Genomic DNA, 12,474 nt, shown 5'->3' with positions numbered 1-12,474 from the left:
GATAATATTTGTATGAAACTACAACTCTAAATATACAAAGCAATCTTAAGAAAAAGCAAAGTATAGGAGACATCATACTTCCTGATTTCAGACTATACTTGCAAAGCTATAGATACCAGATCAGTATGGTATTAGCATAAAAAGAGACACATAGACCAATAGGACAGAATAGACACTCTATAAATAACCCCCCCAAACTGTCAACTAATATGTGACAATGAAGCTAAGAATACTTAATGGAGAAAGGAAAGTCTATTCATAAGTGGTACTGCAAAAACTAGATATTTACATTCAAAAGTATGAAATTCTTAAACCACTAATGATTCTGCACTCAATTCTCATCACCAGCATATTTTTTTTTTTCCTCAAACCACCAAGCAATTTTCACACACCAAGTGGGTATCCTGCAATTCAACTCAATTCTGACCTTATTTAACTGGATATAGCATTGCACAAGTTCTCAGTGCCACAAGACTGCCCTGACTTTAGGTGACAATTTCAGGTTCAGGTTGTTATCTATGCTTCTGATTGATGACATATAAATCAGCAGTTCCTGTGACCCCCATCCTCCTTGGGTTTAATTAATTTGCTAGAGTGCCTCACAGAACTCAGGAAATGATTTTACTCACCAGATTACCAGTTTATTACAAAGGATATTAAAGGATGAGTCAATAGCCAGTTTAAGAGATATAGATAGGATGAAGTCCTAAACAAAGGAGCTTCTGTCCCCATTGAGTCTGGACCTTGCACAGTAGCATGTGGAAACCTATTGGTTGATTGACCAGGAAGCTCTCCAAATTCCCTCCTCTTGGGTTTTTCTGGAGACTTCATTACATAAGCATGATTGATTAAATCACTAGCCATTCATTATTGATTCAAACTCCAGCATCTTTCACCCGGAAATTAGGAATGGGACTAAAATTTCCAACTCTCTATAAATGGATTCCCACTGGCAACCAGACCCCACTCCTTTCAAGGATTTCCAAAAGCTACCTCATTAGTATAAAGTCATTTGTGGTTGAAAGGCACTTGTTATAAATATCAAGATATCCATCTCACCTTATAATTCTGAAATGATTTCAGTAGCTGAGGACAGGAGACTAAATATTTTAATGAAATATATTCTCATTTCTCTTATCATTTAAAAAATTCCAAGGGTTTAGAGAGCTGTGATCTAGGAACTATGAACAAAGACCAAAATATGTAATTATTATAAATCACTAATTTACATCATGGAAAAAAAATTGAAGTGGACTAGCATTTAAATATAAGACCAGAAAATGTAAAACTCCTAGAAGAAAACAGAAAAATTACATTGACATTGGTCATGACATGGATTTTTTTGGTTATGATACCAAAAGAATAAGCAACAAAGGGCAAAAAATCATAAAGAGGACTACATCAAGCTAAAAAATGCTTCTGTACAGCAAAGGAAACAATCAGTTAAGTGAAAGACAGTCTCTGGAATGGAATAAAATATTTGAAAACCATGTATATGATAAAGTATTAATTTCCAAAAAATATAAAGAACTACAACTCAATAGCAAATTTATACATATTTAACATATATACTAAAACACATATATGTCATAAATATATAACATACACTACCATGTTAAAAATGGGACAAAATACCTGAATTATTCAACTCTCCCAAGGAAGATGAATAAATGACCAATTAGTATATGAAAAAGTGCTCAACATCACTAATTGTCAGGAAAATGCAAGTCAAAGCCACCATAATATAACACCTCACATCTTTAAGGATAAATGTTATCAAAAAGTCAAGAAATAACAAGTGTTGGTGAAGATGCAGAGAAAAAGAAATACACATCGTTGATAGGAATGTAAATTGGTATAACCCCTATGGAAAAGATTCCTCAGAAAGTTCAAAATATGAACTTGTATGAACTTGTATGAATATGATCTTGTAATTCCACTTCTGGGATATATAGCCAGAGGAAAGGAAATCAGGATCTAGAAGAGATATCTGCATTCCCATGGCCACTACACCATTATTAACATTAGGTAAGACATGGAAATGACCAACTGTCCATTGACAGTTGAGTAGATTAAAAAATGTGATATATATATGTATCTCACATTATACATACACGTATGCATTTACACATACAGGTAGATGATAGGTGAGATATAGATACATAGATACAGATATAGTTTATATATTCTACACATGCGTGTGTGCATGCACACATACACATACATCATCCAGCTGGTAAGAGGAAGAAAATCTGCCTTTTTTGACAATGAAGTTGGACCTTGTGGCATCATACTAAGTAAAATCAGTCAGGTATAGAAGAGAAATACTATATGATCTCACTTATATGTCAAATCTAAAGAACCTGAACCCATAGAAGCACAGAATGGAACAGTGGTCACCAGCAGCAAGGGCATGAAGCAACTGAGATGTGGTCAAAGAATACAAACATCCTTTTTTTTTTTTTAATTATTTTTTTTAATTTTTTAAAATTTTTTTTATAATTTTTTTTTATTTTTTATAAACATATATTTTTATCCCCAGGGGTACATGTCTGTGAATCACCAGGTTTACACACTTCACAGCAATCACCAAAACACATACCCTACCCAATGTCCATAATACCACCCCCTTCTCCCAAACCCCCTCCCCCCAGCAACCCTCAGTTTGTTTTGTGAGATTAAGAGTCACTTATGGTTTGTCTCCCTCCCAATCCCATCTTCTTTCATTTATTCTTCTCCTACCCATTTAAGCCCCCATGTTGCATCACCACTTCCTCATATCAGGGAGATCATATGATAGTTGTCTTTCTCCACTTGACTTATTTCGCTAAGCATGATACGCTCTAGTTCCATCCATGTTGTCGCAAATGGCAAGATTTCATTTCTTTTGATGGCTGCATAGTATTCCATTGTGTATATATACCACATCTTCTTGATCCATTCATCTGTTGATGGACATCTCGATTCTTTCCATAGTTTGGCTATTGTGGACATTGCTGCTATAAACATTCGAGTACACGTGCCCCTTTGGATCACTACGTTTGTATCTTTAGGGTAAATACCCAATAGTGCAATTGCTGGGTCATAGGGCAGTTTTATTTTCAACATTTTGAGGAACCTCCATGCTGTTTTCCAGAGAGGTTGCACCAGCTTGCATTCCCACCAACAGTGTAGGAGGGTTCCCCTTTCTCCGCATCCTCGCCAGCATCTGTCATTTCCTGACTTGTTGATTTTAGCCATTCTGACTGGTGTGAGGTGATATCGCATTGTGGTTTTGATTTGTATTTCCCTGATGCCGAGTGATATGGAGCACTTTTTCATGTGTCTGTTGGCCATCTGGATGTCTTCTTTGCAGAAATGTCTGTTCATGTCTTCTGCCCATTTCTTGATTGGATTATTTGTTCTTTGGGTGTTGAGTTTGCTAAGTTCTTTATAGATTCTGGACACTAGTCCTTTATCTGATATGTTGTTTGCAAATATCTTCTCCCATTCTGTCAGTTGTCTTTTGATTTTGTGTAACACAGTAACTATAATTAACAAAACTCATATTGTATATTTTAAAGTTGCTATAAAAGTATATTTTAAATGTTCCACCATAATAACAACAAAATGGTGACCATGTGACATGATAAGTTAACTATCCTATTATAATAATCTGTATCAATGTATCTAATCATCATGTTGTACACCTTAATCTTATATAATGCTTTCAATCCATTATAGATCAGTAAATATGGATGAAAAAAGATGAAAAATAAAGAGAGAGAGAGAGAAGCCCACTAATTACATTTCAACTTGGAGCATTCCAATGTGGAAAACACAAATCTGAGAACCCAGCTGGACTAGGAATCCTTGCAAAAGCTATTGCAGAGCAGCTCCACCTATGGTGATTTTAACTGAGGGGAGAAAAAAAAAAATCCAATAATTTGGTGAAAGCTCATTTGGTAAGTCATTTAGGAAACTTTTCTTTTACAAAATGGCTTTGAATAAATTGGTCCTTTGGTGATTTTTGCTAATTGGACAGTACTAGAACAAAATCAAGATATTGTTTAGTCAGGATTTCATTTTGGTGGACTCTACACAGTGTTAGGTTGCTTCTGTTTGTGGAGAAAAAGTATACGAAGTAAAGGTTACTACCTTGTTTGAGGAGGGAATAAAAAGAAATATATATTAAAGAGGTTTCTTGAAAAGCTATTACTTTTTAAAAGTCAGCTTAAGTTGAATAGAGTAGCTAGGAGTGGGCCTAGACAGATTAGTAAATGGTCTAAGTAACCCTTAAAGAAAAATTCCATGCAAAAATATATTTTTCAGTTTGTAGGAAGATTAAAATAAGAAATACATAGCTAGAATTATTTAAATTATAGAGCTGAAGGTTTTGTTTGTATACTTTTCTGAATGAGAAAACAGTAAATTATTTTTATACTTATCTATATATCACTATTATTCTGAGAAACAAAATAAAATGAATATTGGAGACATCTGAAGTTGAATCCTTATACATTAGAATTTTCTTAATATTTTTATTATTCACCATTTTAATGTTGATGATATTCTGCTTCTATTTTTTCCTTATTTCTCTGGATACACTGTGATTTTATTTTTAGCCTTACTTAATTTTGTTTCTATATTAATTAGTATTCCTCTATATTTTTGAACAATGTGACTTAATACAGGATTGATCAAATTCCAGTTTTGCTTATGATGAATTAGGAATTCTTACTGCCATATCATTTATTTATTTTTTAATGAGACAATATCTAACATAACGTGCATTGATCACATAGCTTTATTGACACAAAAACTGAGATCATCAAAAGATATATGGGACAAATAACATTGATAATAAGTCAGTTTGGAGATTAATTAGGATTTTGTCTGCTGTCCTGCTTTTTGTGACTGTAGTGTTTACTATTTTCTTTTAGTTTTTGGTGAGAGTTTTTCAGTAAACTTCAGCATTCCCTTTTGTTTTTCCCCCTTCAAGTTTTTATTTAAATTCCATTTAGTTAACATACAATGTAATATTAGTTTCGGGCATAGAATTTAATGATTCATCACTTATATACAACATCCAGTGTTCATCACAAGTGCCCTCCCTAATAACTGTCACCCATTTAACCTATCCCCATGCCCATCTTTCCTTCAGCAACCCTTAGTTTGTTCTTCTACTGTTAAGAATCTGTTTTGTGGTTTGACTCTCTCTTTTTGATTTCCCCATATGTTCATCTCTCTTGTCTCTTAAAATTCATATGTGGGTGAAATCATAGTCATGTTCAGACTGATTTATTTCACTTAGCATAATACACACTAGCTCCATCCACACTGTTGCAAATAGCAAGATTTCATTCTTTTTGATTGCTGGGTAATATTCCATTATATATATATATATATATATATATATACATATATATATATGTATATATATATACATACACACATACGTACACATACCACATCATCATTTTGTGGACATTTGGGCTTTTCCATAATTTGGGTGTGTTGCTAATGCTGCGATAAATGTCAGGATGCATGTATTCCTTTGAATCATATTTTTGTGCCCTTTGTGTAAATACCTAGTAGTGTAATTATTTAAATGTAGGATAGTTCTATTTTTAACTTTTTGAGGAACTTCCATAGTGTTTTCCAGAGTGGCTGAACCGGTTTGCATTCCTACCCATAGTGTAAGAGGGTTCCCCTTTCTCTGCATCATTTCCTTTCATAAGTGGTTCCCATATGATTTTAGGACTTTAGTTTAACTTCAGATTTTCCAGATTTCTTCTTAAAATAGTGTGCTGTTGCAGTCTTTCCATGCTCTTTTTTTCTTTCCAGGGAATATTATTTAGTATAAACTTTATTAAAGGGAGGATTTTATTGGGCTCAAAGCTTGAGCAAATTCATATTTTCTGTTGATATGGTATAACAAACACCAATGTCAAACATTAATTTTTTTCTAGTTCTATACCTTAACTTTGTGTATTTGTTGACTTTTTTCCTTTAAAACAAAATGGCATAATGTAGGAGACAAAATCTGTGAATCCTTGTGTGGACTTCAAAGGATGCACTAATTTCTAAAATTATTTACATTTTTTCTCCATGCATACATGGGTGAGAGCATATTTTTTTCTTGGGGAAGAAGCCCATATCTTTCACTAATTTTCTAGGAGTATATGATTAGAAGACAGTTTAAAAAGCTACAGATTAAAATTATTTCAGAAGTATTTAAATCATTTACAATTTGGCATACAAGTTATCCCATCTAAAATTTGGTGGAAAAGTGGGCTTTTAATGTTTTCCAATTTTTTAGAAGTTTCTTTCCTTCTTTCTTTCTTATCATCATAACAATGCAAATATTCTCAAGATATAAATTTCTACTTAAGATACACAAATATTATGCTACCTAAATCAATCTACACATTTAATACAATCCCTATCAAAATCCCATCCATTTTTTTTTTCAAAGAAATGGAACAAATAATCCTAAAATTTGTATGGAACCAGAAAAGATCTCGAATGACCAGAGGAATATTGAAAAAGAAAGCCAAAGTTGGTGGCATCAAAATTCCAGACTTCAAACTCTTACAAAGCTGTCATCATCAATACAGTAGGGTCCTGGCACAAAAACAGACACATAGATCAATGGAACAGAACAGACAGCCCAGAAATAGACCCTCAACTCTATGGTCAACTAATCTTCAACAAAGCAGGAAAGAATGTCCAATGGAATAGATAGTCTCTTCAACAAATGGTGTCGGGAAAATTGGACAGCCACATGCAGAAGAATGAAACTGGACCATTTCCTTACACGACACATGAAAATAGACTCAAAATGGATGAAGGACCTCAATATGAGAAAGGAATCCATCAAAATCCTTGAGGAGAACACAGGCAGCAACCTCTTTGACCTCAGCCACAGCAGCTTCTTCCTAGGAACATTGCCAAAGACAAGGGAATCAAGGGCAGATATGAACTATTGGGACTTCATCAAAATCAAAATCTTTTGCACAGCAAAGGAAACAGTTAACAAAACCAAAAGACAATTGACAGAATGGGAGAAGATATTTGCAAATGACATTATCAGATAAAGGGATAGTATCCAAAATCTATAAAGAGCTTCTCAAACTCAACACCCAAAGAACAAATAATCCAATCAAGAAATGGGCAGAGGACATGAACAGACATTTCTGCAAAGAAGACATCCAGATGGCCAACAGACACATGAAAAAGTGCTCCACACCACTTGGCATCAGGGAAATACAAATCAAAACCACAATGATATACCACCTCACACCAGTCAGAATGGTTAAAATCAACAAGTCAGAAAATGACAGATGCTGGCGAGGATGTGGAGAAAGGGGAGCCCTCTCCTACACTGTTGGTGGGAATGCAAGCTGGTGCAACCACTCTGGAAAACTGCATGTAAGTTCCTCAAAAAGTTGAAAATAGAGCTACCTTATGAGCCAGCAATTGCACTAATGGGTATTTACACTAAAGGTACAAATGTAGTGATCCGAAGGGGCACATGCACCTGAATGTTTATAGCAGAAATGTCCACAATAACCAAATTATGGAAAGAACCTATGTCCATCAAAAGATGAATGGATAAAGAAGAAGTAGTATATATATATACATATATATATATATATATATATGTATATATATACAATGGAATACTATGCAGCCACCAAAAGAAATGAAATCTTGTCATTTGCAGTGATGTGGATGGAACTAGAGGGTATTGTGCTCAGAGAAATAAGTCAATTGGAGTAAGACAACTATCATATGATCTCCCTGATATAAGGAAGTAGAGATGCAACATGGGGGGTATGGGGGTAGGAAAAGAATAAATGAAACAAGATGGGATCGGGAGGGAGACAAACCATAAGTGACTCTTAATCTCACAAAACAAACTGAGGGCTGCTGGGGGGAGGGGGGCAGGGACAGGGTGGTGGGATTATGGACATTGGAGAGGGGTATGTGCTATGGTGAGTGCTGTGAAGTGTGTAAACCCGGCGATTCACAGATCTGTACCCCTGGGGCTAATAATACATTATATGTTAATAAAAAAATAATAAAAAAAGATACACAAATATTTATCAAGCAAATATGATCCATGGCTAAATTTACAATGGTAACTTTTTAAATTTGGTTGATCTTTCACATAAAGTAACTGTTTTATACTTTTAATTTTTTTTTTGAATTTTGTGTTTCATAGACATGTTACTTGATTATTCATGTAAGCTTATAGAAAAATATATATATTATAAAAAATATAATGGTCAGCATTTGGGACAAATTACAGCCAAAGGAGAGTAGTTCATATGTATGTGTATATATATATATATATACACACACACACAGACATACATACTTACATGAGAACAGATAACTCTAAAATCAAGCACATCTTATGAAAGCCATTTATATATTTGCCCTTTAACGTAATTGACAGTAAATCTGATAAACTTTAAGCACCTACTGGGTAGGCTTCTCCAACTTTGGAGAACAGAGGGCTTTTCTGTGCAGACCAGATTCAGAATAGGTGTTTACCTTTCATACAGAGTGACAACCAGACCAAAACTCCAAGACAAAATAAATAAATAAATCATATATATATATATATATATATATACACACATATATATGTATTATATGTACACACACACACACACACACACACACACACACACTGTAGGTCCCAAGTATTCCAAGTTTTAGAAAGGCTTTTCAATAGATGATCTGTCAGAAGCAGGGACAAAATACATTTTCTTTGTTTGTAATTTTTGACAATAATTCAAAGAATCATTATAGGCCAGGACAATTATATATAAACAATGCACACACTGTACTTGGTAGTATGAAATCAATAAAGTGGTATCTTCTATGAGTTTCTCTGTCAGAAGTTTGTTTAGTCTATGAATATGAAGACATCATGCTTATAAAGAAAACACATATTTAATAGGTTATTTTGAGTGCAGTCATCTTCTACTCCTTGTAATATGTTCCAAATCTAATATTTTAATTGTTAGATATGGTTTTGTAAAATTATGGAAAAGAAGAATAATCATTTGTTCACTTTTGGCTTGCCTGTCTCCACTGTGATACTGGGAATAGACATTAGAGATTTCTAGGAGTAACTGGAGGAGAGAATGTTCTGAAAGTGGATGTCATCCTGCATTTCAATGCATATTCTCCTTATTTTTGGATGATTATGTACCTTTTGCCAACTTGCATTCATTTAACAATCCGTGTTGCCTCAGGATTGTGTTAATTTGATATTTTATGGTAAAAGAGCAAGTTAAATACAACTATAGCATAAATAAACAAATATCAAAGTTTATTTTAGGTAGAAGAATTTCCTATTAAATTAGATAAATAAGTGATCAAGAAAATTACATTGTGAGATATTACTTAATTTAAATTTCCATAACTGAAGTTTTGAAGAAAGAAGGAAACTGTATTTGAATGTTTTTGACAAAATAACATGGCTGATATTTGATTATTTAGTTAAGGATGTTTTGTAAATATTTTTATTTTATGTATTAACCATAATTAATGTAATAAACAGTGGAAATGATATATTCATGGTATATTTAACAAAAATTAATTACAGTTTTGTTTCAGTATCTATTACTAATTAGATAATAGAAGAAACAAGCTGATATAAAGTATGTATAGAAAGTATCTTTAAAAATACAAGTGGATTATAACCAATTCTTATTGAAAAATGAATAATAGAAATGAAATTATAAAAAAGTATGTAAAAAGATTATGTACTTTGAATATTGCCATATTCAAAGAATACTAGTCATTATAAGCCCCCAAATAAAATAAATTTCCATGAATCCATTCTGATACTCATTAGGAATGATTAACTGTACAAATAAATTGTGTGAATACAGAAAATTTCCAATAAAGAATTGTTCAAGGAAGGAGAGAAATAGATCAATATTATAAAACTAATATAATAATTACTATAGGCAAGATCCACTGATGAGTATTAAAATTAGTGGGTAAAATGTAAAGATATATTTGCATATCCTAAAATGTCCCCCCAAATATTTATGAATTACTATGGTTGTTTTAACATGAATCCAAATATTCCTTCATTTTCATTGCTCCAGGAGGTTGAGCTGAATTCTCTTCTTCTTGAATATGGTTTAGATATAGCAACTTCGTTCTAATAAATAGGGTACAGAAAGGGGAAAGTAGTTAAATTTCCACTGCAGTAGCTTGGTGGACATTATCATAATTAGGTGATGAAAATAAACAGCACCTGTAATGACACATATTAGTATCATGTATCCCCATATATAATGTCATGAGAAAGGTGTATCACCTTACTGGTATTTTTCCACAATGTTATAATTTCAGTGTAATCATGAAAAGTATCAAAGAAAAAAGCCCAAGTTGAGAGACATTATAAAAAATACTTGATCAGTATTCTTCAAAAGTGTCCTGGTTGTGAAATGCAAGAAAAGACTGAGTAACTTTGACAGACAGAAGGACACTAAGGAGATAGGATGATTAAATGCAATGTGGGATCCTAGATAGAATACTCAAAAAGAAATAAGTAGTGTAAAATACATAGATTCTATTGATCTAGTATACAGCAAAATGTCTATAGCTAACAATACTGTATTATATGCTTAGAATTTGCTAAGAAGGGAGATTTTATGTTAAATGTTCTACCACACACTTAAGAAATACATACATACATACATACATACCTAAAAACAATAACAAATAATAATAATAATGGGGATGGGAGGTAACTTTGAGAGATGGTAGATATGTCTATGACCTTGATGACAGTGATGGTTTTATGGGTGTATATTATACCCAAACTAATTAAACTGTATATATTATAATTATGTATAATTTTTTACATGTCAATCATACCTCAATAAAGTGGTCTATTAGAAAATAGGAAAATCTTAATAAATTATGTAGTTTGGATGATAGTATTGTGCCTATAATAATTATTTATTTTTGCTTATTATACCATGGTTATGTAAGATTTTAGTACTTGGGAAACTCCATGAAGGATATTTGAAACTCCGTGCTAACTTTGCTAGTCTTCTAGAAGATCAACATTATTTTAAAATAAGTACTATTCAGAATTAATGCTATATTAAATATGACATGATCTCTATTGCTTCACTGATACCATTACCTTACTTCATACCTTGGAAAGATACCCTTGCTCTATGTTCCTATATCCTATTTGCTTTCTGCCATCATAATGCTTATAATAATTATCTGTTATGTTTTCTTCAAAGTGGTATACAGTATCTTGGGCAATTACTGTATCCTGAAAGCACCTAATATATAATGAATTTATATATATTAATATATGAAATCCATTTTTAACTACTTATAAAGAGTTCTTATTAGTTTATCACACTTCATCTTCTACTTGATATCAAATCTGTTTTATTTGGTTCCAATGTATGAAAGGACTATACCAAAATCAAAATGACTTCATTCAATTACTAATTGACTTGAATTAATTTTCCATACATTACTTCATTTACAAAGCAACCTGAGAAAGTTTTTCTTTGTACCTTAATAAAGTAGGATCTTTGATTTCCACAATCTCAAATAATTTATTGGAGATACATAATATGTTCTGTATTTTAAAAATTTGCATATTAAATTCATTACTATTTCAAAAGCATAATAAACTTTTGCACATCTTTTTTTCTCAATTCCAGGAAAACTAATCAAAGTCTTTCAATATAGATCCCTAATCCTCTAGGTACTTCTAACAACTCACTATATTGTAACATGAAAATAATACAGCCATTTTAATTATTTCTAAGGCTACTGAGTACTATTACAATTATTTTTAATAAGCCACATGACAGTGTACCAATTGTCCTGAGAAATGTAGGTTCATTAATTTGAGTGAATGAAGCTGTTTAACAATGGACTCATTCTTGCCTCACAGGGAATCTCAGGAAGTAGATATAGAAATTACTCATAGATTCTAGAAGTATTCATAAAACTACATATAATTATGTTTGGTTTTACAAATATTAAATGATAAACTTCATTATTAGCTATATTCTCTGAAGACTTGATTTGTATGTTTTTAAGTGAAAATAAGTTCTCTATCATTTCTTTCAGACTTTTCTATGTTGAGGAACTATACATCCCTTATGGATTAAGTTATGGTATTTAGATACATTAAATATATATATATATGACTTATTTATAATAGAAACAAATGTCTACATAATGTAAAGAATCAAGTTTATGGAAAGGAAATATTTTAATTTGTAGGAAATATACAGAAGATAATTTATTAGAAGAAAAGTGATACTAATCTCCCAGTACTTGAAACAAGCTAAGGTTGGTCATGATGCTGATACTGAAGCTGATGTCGAAGAACATGATGATAACATGTGTGCTTTGCCTGATACCCCACTTTTGGACAATAATTTTTTACCATAGATAGTGAAGCTGTCTGTCTAC

The sequence above is a fragment of the Mustela putorius genome, unplaced genomic scaffold, assembly GCF_011764305.1.
Source record: "Mustela putorius furo isolate JIRA1106 unplaced genomic scaffold, ASM1176430v1.1 tig00003927_pilon_pilon_pilon, whole genome shotgun sequence".
Lineage (NCBI taxonomy): Eukaryota > Metazoa > Chordata > Mammalia > Carnivora > Mustelidae > Mustela > Mustela putorius.
The sequence above is the reverse complement of the archived record's forward strand: the minus strand, read 5'-3'. Positions refer to the sequence as shown.